Below are 14,445 nucleotides of genomic sequence, written 5' to 3'. Positions count from 1 at the left end.
AGCAACTGCAATGCACTCTATTCCAGCATCCCTACCCAACTCCTCAAATGTCTCTAGACCGTACAGACCACAGCAGCCTGATTCATTCTGGACCTCACCAAACATGCCCACATCACCCCCTACCCACCTCAGGGACCTCCACTGGCTCCCAATTCAGAAGAAATTTGAGTTCAAGATCCTAACACACACCTTCAAGTCCTTAGATGACGAAGGACCAGCCTATATCAACCACCAACTGAACTTCCATCAACCTGTCAGACACCTGTGCTCTGCCTTGCCAGCCCTCGTACACACACCCATTTCTTCTCCTACATTGCCACGATGGCCTGGAGCAACTTGCCCCTCAACCTCGGCACAGCAACCTCCTGTGAGAAAGTAGCCTCTTTCTAGCCTTGTTACCCCCACTTTTGGCCTGTTTGTGAGTGTATGTCAGGGTGTTTTCACTGTCTCACTGGGATCCTACTAGCCAGGGCCCAGTGCTCATAGTGAAAACCCTATGTTTTCAGTATGTTTGTTATGTGTCACTGGGACCCTGCTAGTCAGGACCCCAGTGCTCATAAGTTTGTGACCTATAGGTATGTGTTCCCTGTGTGATGCCTAACTGTCTCACTGAGGCTCTGCTAACCAGAACCTCAGTGGTTATGCTCTCTCTGTACAAATTGTCACTAACAGGCTATTGACCAATTTTACCAATTTACATTGGCTTACTGGAACACCCTTATAATTCCCTAGTATATGGTACTAAGGTACCCAGGGTATTGGGGTTCCAGGAGATCCCTATGGGCTGCAGCATTTCTTTTGCCACCCATAGGGAGCTCTGACAATTCTGCCACTGCAGCCTCAGTGAAATAACGTCCACGTTATTTCACAGCCATTTTACACTGCACTTAAGTAACTTATAAGTCACCTATATGTCTGACCTTTATCTGGTAAAGGTTGGCTGCTAAGTTACTTAGTGTGTGGGCACCCTGGCACAAGCCAAGGTGCCCCCACATTGTTCAGGGCAAATTTCCCGGACTTTGTGAGTGCGGGGACACCATTACATGCGTGCACTACACATAGGTCAATACCTATGTGTAGCTTCACAATGGTAACTCCGAATATGGCCATGTAACATGTCTAAGATCATGGAATTGCCCCCTCTATGCCATACTGGCATTGTTAGTGCAATCCCATGATCCCACGGGTCTCTAGCACAGACCCTGGCACTGCCAAACTGTCTTTCCTGGGGTTTCACTGCAGCTGCTGCTGCTACCAACCCCTCTGACAGGTTTCTGCCCTCCTGGGGTCGGGCAAGGCCTGGCCCAGGAAGGCAGAAAAAAGGACTTCCTCAGAGAGAGGGTGTTACACCCTCTCCCTTTGGAAAATGGTGTTAGGGCTGGGGAGGAGTAGCCTCCCCCAGCCTCTGGAAATGCTTTCATGGGCACAGATGGTGCCCATTTCTGCATAAGCCAGTCTACACTGGTTCAGGGACCCCTCAGCCCTGCTCTGGCGCGAAACTGGGCAAAGGAAAGGGGAGTGACCACTCCCCTGACCTGCACCTCCCCTGGGAGGTGCCCAGAGCTCCTCCAGTATGCTCCAGACCTCTGCCATCTTGGAAACAGAGGTGCTGCTGGCACACTGGACTGCTCTGAGTGGCCAGTGCCAGCAGGTGACGTCAGAGACTCCTTCTGATAGGCTCCTTCAGGTGTTGCTAGCCTATCTTCTCTCCTAAGTAGCCAAACCCTCTTTTCTGGCTATTTAGGGTCTCTGTCTTTGGGAATTCCTCAGATAACGAATGCAAGAGCTCATCCGAGTTCCTCTGCATCTCTCTCTTCACCTTCTGCCAAGGAATCGACTGCTGACCGCGCTGGAAGCCTGCAAAACTGCAACAAAGTAGCAAAGACGACTACTGCAACTCTGTAACGCTGATCCTGCTGCCTTCTCGACTGCTTTCCTGGTGGTGCATGCTGTGGGGGTAGTCTGCCTCCTCTCTGCACTAGAAGCTCAGAAGAAATCTCCCGTGGGTCGACGGAATCGTCCCACTGCAACCGCAGGCACCAAAGAACTGCATCACCGGTACCCTGGGTCACCTCTCAGCACAATGAGCGAGGTCCCTTGAATCCAGCAACTCTGTCCAAGTGACTCCCACAGTCCAGTGACTCTTCAGTCCAAGTTTGGTGGAGGTAAGTCCTTGCCTCCCCACGCCAGACTGCATTGCTGGGAACCGCGACTTTTGCAGCTACTCCGGCCTCCGTGCACTTCCGGCAGAAATCCTTTGTGCACAGTCCAGCCTGGGTCCACGGCACTCTAACCTGCATTGCACAACCTCCTAAGTTGTCCTCCGGCGGCGTGGGACTCCTTTGTGCAACTTCGGGTGAGCACCGTTTCACTCTACTTCGTAGTGCCTGTTCCAGCACTTCTGCGGGTGCTACCTGCTTCTGTGAGGGCTCCTTGTCTTGCTCGACACCCCCTCTGTCCCCAGACGCAATTGGTGACATCCTGGTCCCTCCTGGGCCACAGCAGCATCCAAAAATCTTAACCACACGATTTGCAGCTAGCAAGGCTTGTTGGCGGTCTTTCTTCAGGAAAATACTTCTGCACGACTCCACGGCGTGAGGGATACGTCCTCCAAAGAGGAAGTTCCTAGCCCTTGTCGTTCCAGCAGAATCTTCAGCTTCTACTGTCCAGTAGCAGCTTCTTTGCACCCACAGCTGGCATTTCCTGGGCATCTGCCCATCTCCAACTTGCTTTTGACTTTTGGACTTGGTCCCCTTGTTCCACAGGTACCCTCGTTTGGAAATCCATCGTTGTTGCATTGCTGATTTGTGTCTTTCCTGCAGAATTCCCCTATCACGACTTCTATGTCCTTTGGGGAACTTTAGTGCACTTTGCACTCACTTTTCAGGGTCTTGGGGTGGGCTATTTTTCTAACCCTAACTGTTTTCTTACAGTCCCAGCGACCCTCTACAAGGTCACATAGGTTTGGGGTCCATTCGTGGTTCGCATTCCACTTTTGGAGTATATGGTTTGTGTTGCCCCTATCCCTATGTGTCCCCATTGCATCCTATTGTAACTATACATTGTTTGCACTGTTTTCTAATACTATTACTGCATATTTTGGCATTGTGTACATATATCTTGTGTATATTTGCTATCCTCATACTGAGGGTACTCACTGAGATACTTTTGGCATATTGTCATAAAAATAAAGTACCTTTATTTTTAGTATATCTGTGTATTGTGTTTTCTTATGATATTGTGCATATGACACTAGTGGTACTGTAGGAGCTTCACTCGTCTCCTAGTTCAGCCTAAGCTGCTCTGCTAAGCTACCATTTTCTATCAGCCTAAGCTGCTAGACACCCTATACACTAATAAGGGATAACTGGGCCTGGTGCAAGGTGCAAGGTGTAAGTACCCCTTGGTACTCACTACAAGCCTGTCCAGCCTCCTACACCTCCCTAATGAACTTCAGGAAGAAACCTAAGACCTGGCCCTTTGATAGAGATCTTGAACACCAGCGCCCATATACCCCCATGGATGATAGTGCCGCACTCTACAAATGATTGATTGATTGGCCCTTTGGCAGCAGTGAGCTGGAGAGGAACACCGAGAGATCCACATTCATCTGTTTCCAGAAAAAGCAGGACAAAGACTAACCAGGAGGATTTGAGCTACCAGGCAGGATGCTGCAGGATGCCACAAGCTGCCTGGTAGGGTGACTCTTTCTCTTCTTTCAGCATGATATGTGTTTTTAAGAGGTACCTAGCCATAGCAAGCATTTGTTTACTGTATGACTTGCAGAGAGAAGCTGCAGCACAGAAGGGGTCCTGCACAATCAAGCAGCAGAAACATATTTGCCATTAGAGTTACTAATAGGGAAGCGGACAGATGAAGTTCAACAGTTTTCAATGTGTGAATGAAAAGAATGCTGGGTCAGACCTGGATTTTTTTGTTGTTGTTATTTCTTCCACCCATCCTGATTCTAAGTACTCATGTATTTCTAGGTTAGGGCACAAAGGCAGAGAGAGTATGTTTTTCCCAAGGGCAAATATTTTGGAAAAGTAGGAGACACAGGAGTGCAACTTAATACTTACAGCTGGAAAGGTTACCGCTTTATCACTGTATTGCACTTTGGTGAATAAACCAGGAGCTTGCATGCTGTCTAAAACCTCTAGCCCTCACCACATCGATACCACAGCATGCAAACACATCCATCAAAGCGGTAAGAAACAGTGTTGGTATTCACCCCCTTGTGGCTGCTGTGCTGCCTTCAAGCACCCATCCAAATCCGGATATGCCACCACCAGAATGCGGCACATTAGTGGGGTCAGGGTCCGACGGGCACCCCTTCCTCTTTGGGAGGCCTTCCTCAGCTGGGCCTCGCAGGCCTTCCTGGCCCAGCGCCGCAGGTCATCCCATCTCTTCCTGTCGGGGTGCTCTGCCGGTTGTAGAGCCCCAGGGTACGCACCTCCCTGGCGATAGCCTGCCATAGTCCCCTCTTCTGATGGGCGCTGACCTGTATGGGACACACAGAGAAGAAAAACAGACATCATGAAATGCCCATTTGATACAGCTGACACATTGTCCTCTACGGGACGGACACTTCACAGGATCATTTTACCACCTCACTCATAGTACTTGCCACACAATCTACGACTGTGCAGTTACAAATCGATCATACATGCATACAGGCATCCGCCTCCATCACATACATCCATGCAAGGCAATCACCAACTCACCTGCTTCTCTGATCGCCCATATAACTTGGCATACAGGGGTAGGACCCTGTCCACCAGCTTCTCCAGCTCCTCCTTGGTGAAGGCTGTGGGGCCCTTTCCCCTGTGACACTTGCCATTGGAGTAAACAGAGTCAGGACACAGCAGCACACTCAGTGGAGTACTTTCATGCACGGAATCAAGGAGTCAAGTGAAATTGGGGATGACATTGGCATACGCTCCAGTGTGGTGTGCACCATCACCGCCGCTGGCGATCATGATAGGCTCAGGTTCCCCACTGACAAACATGTAAACCAATGAATGGGTGCACGGCAGGGAACACCGCCTTCCGCCTTGACAATTCCCTCCAGCGGAATGATGTCACTTCAACTCCTTCATATCTGGATGGCAGGAGGCTGCCATTTTGCTAGCACCAGCTACATAGTACCTGTTCATGTGCCCCATTCAGGGCCTTCAGCTCCCAGGCAGGCCCCTTCTCACCTGCCCACATGAGTGTCTGTTCCTCACATCAGTCCAGAGATATCACTGCATACGTGTCCCAAAAGGTGTACATCATACATCGCTTGTGTGTGTAACCAACGTATTGTATAGCAGTTATTCATACACAACATGTTTTGCATGTGTATGTGTGTCCCTCATACGTGTTCTTTCCTCCCCTTAGTTACAGACCCATGTGGCGAGGGAGGGCCCCATCTGTGTACAGACCTCTTGTTGATTTGGAAACCATTGTGGAACGTCACATCCTTGGCACCTACAGACTCAATCGTACAACAATCCATGACATATGTCTTTACTGGATACTGTACTGAGACCAGCTAATTGGAATCAGCATGCCATCCCTACTGAAGTGCAAATGCTCGCTGTACTCCATTTCTTGTCTACTGGCTCATTTCAGCTGACAGTGAGCATGGGTGCATGTTTCTCACAGCCAATGTTTAGCCTCATCCTGTCCAAATTCCTGGATGCGTTTGTACAACCCCTTCAGACATATGTCAAGTTACCCCAAAGGGCTGAACTCACTGCCATCAAGTCAGAATTCTATGCCTTTGCTAACATTCCCCATGTGATAGGTGCCATCAATGGCACCCACACAGCTCTCATCCCCCAAGAGTGAATGAACAGGTGTACAGGAACAGGAAGAACGTCCACTCAATGAATATACAATTGGTGTGTACTGCTGACCAGTACATTTCACATGTAAATGCCATGTTTCCAGGATCAGTTCATGATTCCTTTGTCCTGAGGAACAGCAGTGTGCCACACATGATGGAACAACTACAAGAGAACAGAGGTTGGCTCATAGGTGAGTGTGCATGACACTGGATCAGTACATAGCAGACAGCCAGGCTGATTGCAAGTAATGGCAGTTTGTTACAGTCCTGTTTCAACCACTTTTGCAGGTGATTCTGGCTACCCCAACTTGCAATGGCTCCTGACACCTGTGAGAAATCCCAGGACAGATGCAGAGAGGAATTATAATGAGGCCCATGGATGAACTAGGAGGGTGATTGAGCCCACCGTAGGTCTCCTGAAGGCAAGATTTTGTTGTCTCAATCTCTCTGGGGAATCCTTGTGCTATGGCCCTGACAAGGTGTGTAGAATAGTTGTGGCCTGCTGCATGCTGCACGAGGCTGTGAGGAGGGCTATCCTCCTACTACAGGAGGAGGGTGCTGTACATCCAAACCTGCTACCTCTCAGAGGGGATGAGAGTGAGGGAGAGGATGAAGAGGGGGAAGATGTCCACTCCAGGAACCAGCTAATCCAACTGTACTTCCAGTGACTATGAGGTACAGTTCCCTGATGCTGTTGTCTGCACTGCATAATGTTTGTCTGACTCATTTGTTTGGGGATGTGGTGTCTGTAGTCATTGACACTGTTACCTGAAAAATAAGGTGGCATGTGCCATAGAAACAAACATAGTGTACATTTTGGTTTACTCCACACGATGTAGTGTGTGGGGTACCATTCCTGCAATAAAGGTATGAATATGGAATTGATTGGCAAATGCATTCACACTTACAATTGAATATTCATAATGACAGGGGACATACAAATTGGTAGAAATGTGTTTTATTTGGTGTCACAATTGCATTGGTGCACTGTACAGTGATAGGGAGTGGGCTCATGGTGGATGTCCATACTAGGTAAATGGGCTCAGTGATTGGTGGCAGTGGGTATTGGTCCATATGTCCCTTGCAAGTTGTTAAGTTGTTATTGATGGGTGAGGATGGCAGCACAGTGGCACACTTGGGAGAGAGTTCAGGTCAAAGTCAATTCTTAGTGGGGGCCTTGGTCTTGGCAGGTGTTCCAGTGCCATGTCTGGGTCTGAGGGCCCGTTTGAGTGTCTGGTGCTGGGCTGCATGGGTAGGGGTGCTGGTCTCTTGTGTGTTCTATGCCAGTGCCACCGGTCCAGTTGCTGCTGCTGATGTAGAGGACAGGTCTGTGTCTGGGCCAGTGGTAGAGGCTTCCAGGTTTGGGGGGGTCTCAGGCTGGGTTGGGTAGTGGTGCTACAGCACCTCTGCAGTAGTGGCCATGATGGCATTCTGCAGCCTTTGACTCTGCTCCAGGATGGCCAGGATCTGGCCCATCCTGTATTATGTATAGTGGTATGCTCCCAGGACCTCAGCGATCACCTCCAGGGCTGCAGCATCAATCCTTTGGCTTCCCCCCCTGGGCCACTGATGCCCTCCTACTGGGCCTAGCCCTCTGTGCCTGTGTCCCCTGCACAGGTCTGGCAGCCCCACTTGCACTGGGGCCATCATCATCCTGCCTGTTAGTTGGTGGTGACTCTGACCTCTGTACGTGTTGTCTGCCAGTCTGTGGCCTGGAGACACTGGTGTGGGGTCGTTCTGCCAGGGCTGATTTTGGTGGTTGGGAGGTAGGGGTGTCAGTGGTATCCTGGGTGGGGCTGCTGGAGGGTGACAGTCGAGGACTCTGTGACGGGCCAGGGTAATCCTCACTGTCCATATATCCCTCTCCAGTGTCCTGAGTGGGGCCTCTGTCCATGTGGGGGACTGGCACTCCTTGGCCTTTCCGTCAGGGTGGCATCGGTGTTGGTGCTTGTGGGGGGGGATGGACATGTATGTAACATGTACTAATTCGAATAAGGATTCACAGCTCTGCCCTATTTTGAGCTGTTTATTCCCCTGTCGGACCATGCAGGGACCTATTGTGGGGAGTGGAGGTGCATTGTGGGTGCAGTAGTGCCATTGAGATTCCTTGCAGGGGTAGGTGGCTGTGCACAGGGGGAGGGATGAGGGCCTGTAAGTGGGTTTGTAGAATGCAGGGAGACTGGATGTGGTGATTGTGGCCTGGGTGGGGTAGTGGTTCTGGTGGTAGTTGGAGGGGTGGGGTGATACATGCATTACAGGTGTGGTGGATATGAAGTAACTGTAGATGACTTACCAGTGTCCAGTTCTCCAGTGAGTCCAGTGAGGCCCTCAGGGTGCAGGATAGCCGGTACCTTCTCCTCCCAGTTGGTGTAGTCGGGGGTGTAGGTGGGGGTCCTCCCCAAGTCTTATGGACTGCAATGTTGTGTCTGGATGCCATAGACCTCACCTTCCTGCACAGGTCATTCCATCTCTTGCGGTTGTCATCCCTTGAGCGTGGATGGTTTCCGACTGCATTGACCTTGTTTACTATAGTCTGCCATAAATCCATCTTCCTGGCGATGGGTGTGTGCTGGACCTGTGCCCCGAAGATTTGTGGCTCGACCTTCAGTATTTCTTCCACCATTGTTCTTAGCTCCCTATCTGTGAAGTGGGGTGGTTATGGGGTGCCATGGTGTGTGTTGTGGGTGGTGTGTTGTAGGATTATTGGTGAGAGTGCTGTTGTGTGGTTGGGTATGTGACTTGTGTGATGTTGCGTTCAGTGTCTGCGTGTTGTGTTGAAAATCTCAGTTGTCCTATTGGTGATCCAAAGGATTGTGGGGTGTGTATATGAGTGTTTTATAGTGTTGTGGATGTGTGTCAGGTGTGTGTGTTTCAAACTTGCCAATGTGTGCATTTTTGCTGTTGGGTCCAATTGCTGGCCGTAGCGGTATGTACCGCCGATTGCCGTTTGACATCAACTAACCGCCGCAGTGATTTGTGCATCATTATTTGAAGGGCAGAGGATTTGTCTGTTTGGTGGTGGCGGGGTGGGGTGTGCAGCCCTTCTGCCATCACGGGCCCTGGCGGTGGCTGGAGCTTGCAGAATTTCTGGAGGTTTCTGTTTTTTACATGGCGGTGTGCTGTTCATCGCCAATGGCGGTCTTCTGATCACCATCGCCACGTCGGTCAGGGATGTTTCCCGCCATGTTCATAGTGACCACCTAAATGTGTTTAGGTCTTAACGTCTTTATTTCTTTGATGGTGTAGAGCGTTATCACTGAAAAAACATAATGTACCATCACTATATGTTACAAAGTAAAATGCCATTTTTAGGGTCGAGCATGCGCACGCACTCTGGCCCCTGTTGAAATCTCTCTGTGGGCTTTTAACCACACCCATCAATTTGGTTGATTGTGGGCTTCCCTTTTAAAATTTGCTTGAATTCATTAGTGAAAGGCATGCATACGTCATGCCTTTTCCTGTTGTTTAACCCTCTTCGAGAGTACCGGGAAACTACTGAAAACATACGAGGCTCCGTGTTTTTCAAATGGCTTCTGATGTTTCTGTCTTTTCCTGGCTAATAGTGCCTCATTTTTAATCTGACACACAATTTCTCAGGCTCTTAGTCACATGTCCTTGTCCTGGTGATGCCTTTCTTTCAGACAATTGTCAGTTAGTTGGTTGTAATCTATTAGGAATGGCATCATATAAAATTCTGCAAGTCATTGAAAATGTGTGTGTAATTCTCACTGGGACTTTTTCCTCTGCATATTTGTCGCCATCTTCTAAGTAACGGTAGTAAGATGTTGTTGTCTTATGATATTTTCAAAACGTAGCTTCAGCTAGCTTTATGTGATCTTTTACACTATGTGTGCCTTACACTAAGAATAGTTGCCAGAAGCAGAGTACTGCAGGATACATAAGGAAGTCAACTTCTGGATCCTGGACAGAGGCGATGGATGTAGGGGTGCAAGGGGTGTTACAGCATACCATTTAACCTTGAAGAAGCATAGATAGAAAATGTGCAACATTGAGGACATTTTTTCTCTCAGTTTCTTGACTGTGTTTCAAACCTCCGATGGCTTTGTATGATCAACAACTGATGTTTCTTTGAATGTTTTTTTTGCGGCTTACCTTTTCTGGCTGGAGAGAGCCTTTTGCACCATTGCCCTCATTACACACTTGCTTGGTTAAATAAAAATGCGACCAAGGTATGTCAAATGTTTTGTAATGCTCCTGTGTATGCTGATCTGACAACTTCAGTTTTGCAAGTGCTTCAGAATAAATCAAAAGCATGTGAAGTACCACTGATGCACTTTTCTATTCACTGCCTTGGGGCTGGGTTCACACTATGCCAATGCATGCATACACACTTTGTCTTAATTCTGAAGTGGTATAAAACACACATTTTAGTAGACTCAAAACTAATGAAGACACATTTATTGTACTTTGTTTGTTGCATACAGGGATAAAACCGCACAGATTTATTATGTCTTCACTTTAAATATGTCCAACCACTTCGAACATCCGACAAACGTGCATCCATTAAAGCAGCAAACTACAGTCATGAGTGTGTAGACAAATGTGTGCAAAAGGACTCGCTAACTGCACTAGTGTATGTCATGTCTTCCTTTTACCAGAAAAATAAATAACTCTCAGGTAGATGTGGAAGTCAGTGGGCTTTACCACCTCATTTAAATTAAAGGATCGCCGTTTTATTTATTTGTCTTGTAATCTTTGATATTTCATGTTGAGTATGGCTATCATATTTTATGTTATTTCGAGCACAAGACATTTGTCATTTTCTTATTCTGTATAAGTGGTTTCAGCCACTGGTCAAGCTTTCATTACTGGCCCTTTTATACCTATGCTAGAATTGCTTGGGTTTTTGATTAGGGTTGAGCACGCAAACCTTCTGGGCCCTGTTTTAATCCCCCTGTGGGCTTTTATTCATGCCAGTGTTATACCCATCAGTTTGGTTGGTTTGCGGGCTTTCCTTTTAAAATTTGCTTGATTTAATTAGTGAAAGGTATGAATACGTAATGCCTTTTCTGGTGTTTAGCCCTCCTCAACAGCACCAGTAAACAATTGAAAATATACGAGGCTCTGTGTTTTCTGCATGGCTTCTGAACTACATTTTCTTTTTATTTCCTATGCAGTGCGATCTCAATGGGCAGTAGTCAATCGTTTTGCATGACATCGACCCTGTTACATGGCTAATTGCACTTTTGCCAGTTACATGGATAATTGCACTTTTGGCAGTTACACGAATAATTACACTTTTGCTAATACGTTCGACTGCGAGCAAACTTCTGTTTCCTATTGTGTATCTCCTTCACGCTCTTGGCGGCCATCAACTAGCATATCTTAAACTGTTTTACTTTTCATTTTCAGTTTATGTGGGAAGAAAAATCCAGTTAGTAGCTTACAACGCTAATAATTCTAAATCGAGCAAATGGGAGACCCATTGCATTGCAAATGTTTAATTTACGGTCATTTGTTTTTTTACATTAGGCAGGGCAGAAAATGTACCCTCTAAAATAGTGCTTCTCTCTCTGCCAACAGTTCGAGGTGATGGGTTTGGTTTTACTGATGTGCGCACCCAACCATCATTGGCTTTGCAACGTCCCTTTTTTTGTAGTTTCTTTCAGATGTCCTTCATTATTTTGCTTATGTCTTGTGGCATTCCTCCTCCCCTTGCTTCCTTCAATGCAGAATCCTGCTGTTTGCAGCTTTAGAGCCCCACTGGTGAGTGCAGGAATGTTCTTGATTTATTGATTCATTTTTTGGAATGTGCAGTGTGACAGTTCAACCAGAAATGTCTTAAATAGGGTCAATGTTTTAACCATAGCTAGTTAGAGGTGATAGAGTACATAAACCTGAGAAATTATTCAGGTTTTTAACAAAAAAACATTATGTGATCACTTAATTCAACAGAATGAAAACAGTAGCAATACAATTATGCATAGTTTAGTAACATGATAGCATAATTGACACTTTTACTACAGTATACGTGTTAATCGTTCTTTATTTCCAAGGTTAGGAGACAGCATTTCTGTACAGTTTTGGAGACAGAGAGGCCCAGATTCCAGGTCCAGGGCTACATTCCAATCTCTGTATGTTAGACCTGACAGCCCTAGTGTGCTCCCCCCCCAAACTATTTGCCTTTTTCCCTCCTGTTTTTCTGAAAGTAGTTTCTGTTGGCTTTAGGACTTTGTGTACATTACCACTGCTAACTAGTGCTAAAGTGTTTGTGCACATTTCTTTAAACATGGTAAAATTGGTTTACAGCCAAATTGACAAATTCAATTTACTTATAAGTTCCTTGAAAAGTGGTACCACGTGAACCCATGGCCTATAAAATAAATGCTACTACTAATTGTGCCACCCATCTAAGTAGCCCTTTTAAACAATCTCATACCTGTCATTGCAGCCTGTGTACAGTTTTAAACTGCCATTTGGATGTGGCAAAGTAAACCTTTTGACAGGTCTAAACCTCCCTTTTCAATACATAAAGTCACTCTTAGGATAGATCCTCAACAGACCTTGGGCAGAGTGAAGTGTATTTAAAACATTGTACTTTTAAGTTTTACGTGTCCTGGCAGTGAAAAACTCATACATTCATTTTTCACTTCTTGGAGGACCACCTCTTCCATAGGGAAACATTGGGGTACTTTATTACATTTAATACATGATAACATTTGTTGGGGGACAGGTAGAAATGTTACCTTTACAGTCAAATTAATTTTAAGTTAATTTATAAGGTTGGCAATTATTTGTTGTAACCATTTCATGCCTGCAGCTTGTATCCTGGCTCACATGACTAGGTTTAGTTAGCGCTGTGCCTTTGTGTATTCCTCTCATACAGTGACACAAAAGGGGACTAGGTGATGGCAGGATGGGACATCATACCAGGATGGGTGAGGTGGAGCTCTGCACACCCCCACTTACATTTCAAAGAAAATTGCACTCACAAAGGAGTTCACCCTAGCATTTTGTCACCCCAGATCCAGGGACAAGGACAGGGAGGAAGGAAATTCCAGAACCATCTGCAAGGGGAAAACTCTAGAAGTTTCATCCACTTGAAAGCTGGCAACAGGTATAATAATAGGACACTCAGACCCTTTCTTCAATACAATCCTGGATCTGTGGATACTACAGAAAAAATATTGCCCCACTGCCAGAAGACTGCCATGCTGCTTGAGGCCTAACCTGATATCTCAAAAGGAATGCTGGACCTTCTCCCTTAATCTCATGAAGAATAACTTCAGACATTAGATGGTTGGCCTCCTGTTGTGGCACAGCAAGCTCCAAAGGCCTTCCTGCAACTGCCCAGCAGACCTGTCACACTGGACCTGCCTGGACTAGCAACTGGGCCTGCCTGAGCCCTACTAACCTCTGCTGGAGTGAGTTCCTGATCCAGAAGAGGTGCTTCCTTGCTCCTGTATCCTTGAGTGACATCAGTTGAGACTCTTTCTATGAAAAAAAGGATAAATCCTGAAGTTGTGGGCTCTCCGCGACTGCAAATAGGTCTGTTCCTGACAAGGTCTCACCGCTCGCACCTAGCACCAACATGAAGCTCCAGTGAACCCAACTCTTCAAGCTACAGTGACAGCCAGTGACGACCGGCAATGCAAGATCTTCACTCCTCGCTACAGCATCAACAGGCCTTGGAATCTGCCAACGCAAACCTCCATGATGCCTGACAGGATCTTATCACTACAGTGATGCTGGTTGGCAGCTCTCGGTTCCCTCTTCTTGTTACAGTGATGGCCACCCATGATGCTCTCCCTGCTCCTCACTGCCTCCTCCACCATGAACTAAACTCTTTGCACCCGACTTTGAGAAAGTAACTTTTTCAGGGAACAGTCATGGTCCCTGTACCTGCCTACCCTTCATTACAGGGAACCTGAACTTGGTCTAGCATGACCAGATAACAGTGAGTGGCTCTTTGTGCTTTTGCGAGCTATACTTACCTAAATCTGTGATCTTGTATATCTGTGGTTCTACAGTTGGATTTTTGTTGTTTTTGTTTCATTTTATTTATTACATTATGCTCTATTTTTTTTAACTGGTTTGGGATTTGTTTTGTGTTGTATTTTCTCTTTATTCATGTGCCGAATAAATACTTTACATATCGCCTCTAAGTTAAGTCTGAATGCTTTTGAGCCAAGCAACCTGAGGGTGATGGTTAAGCACAAGTTAAATTATTGACTTTTGTGGTTCACCCTAACAGGTATTGTGTTGTTGCTTGAGAAAGATTTTCATTCCCTCTATCAAAAACCCAATTTCCTACAATATGTAAAGTGGAGTTTGCAAAGGGATCAGAACTATGAGTTATGTGATAATCATCACGTGTGGAAGATCAATACTGCTGAAATTTATAATGGGAAGTGCAATTGAAAAAGAAAAACATACATTTGGTGTGGTAAATATTGCATGTTATTCTTCATTTTCTAGTTGAAATGTATAATTGGAAGTACTTACCACACCCAGTAAATACCTCACTCTATTCAGTGGTGGGCATCCTAATATATCTCAGTACTTTTATGTTAATAGTTTGTTTTAATATATTTAGCACTACTGCATATTTGCCAGCTTCTGGATACATTGCCTTCCCTTGTCTTTGTTTT

This window comes from Pleurodeles waltl, chromosome 1_2, assembly GCF_031143425.1.
Source record: "Pleurodeles waltl isolate 20211129_DDA chromosome 1_2, aPleWal1.hap1.20221129, whole genome shotgun sequence".
In the NCBI taxonomy this organism is placed as follows: Eukaryota; Metazoa; Chordata; class Amphibia; order Caudata; family Salamandridae; genus Pleurodeles; species Pleurodeles waltl.
Note: the sequence above shows the minus strand (reverse complement) of the source record.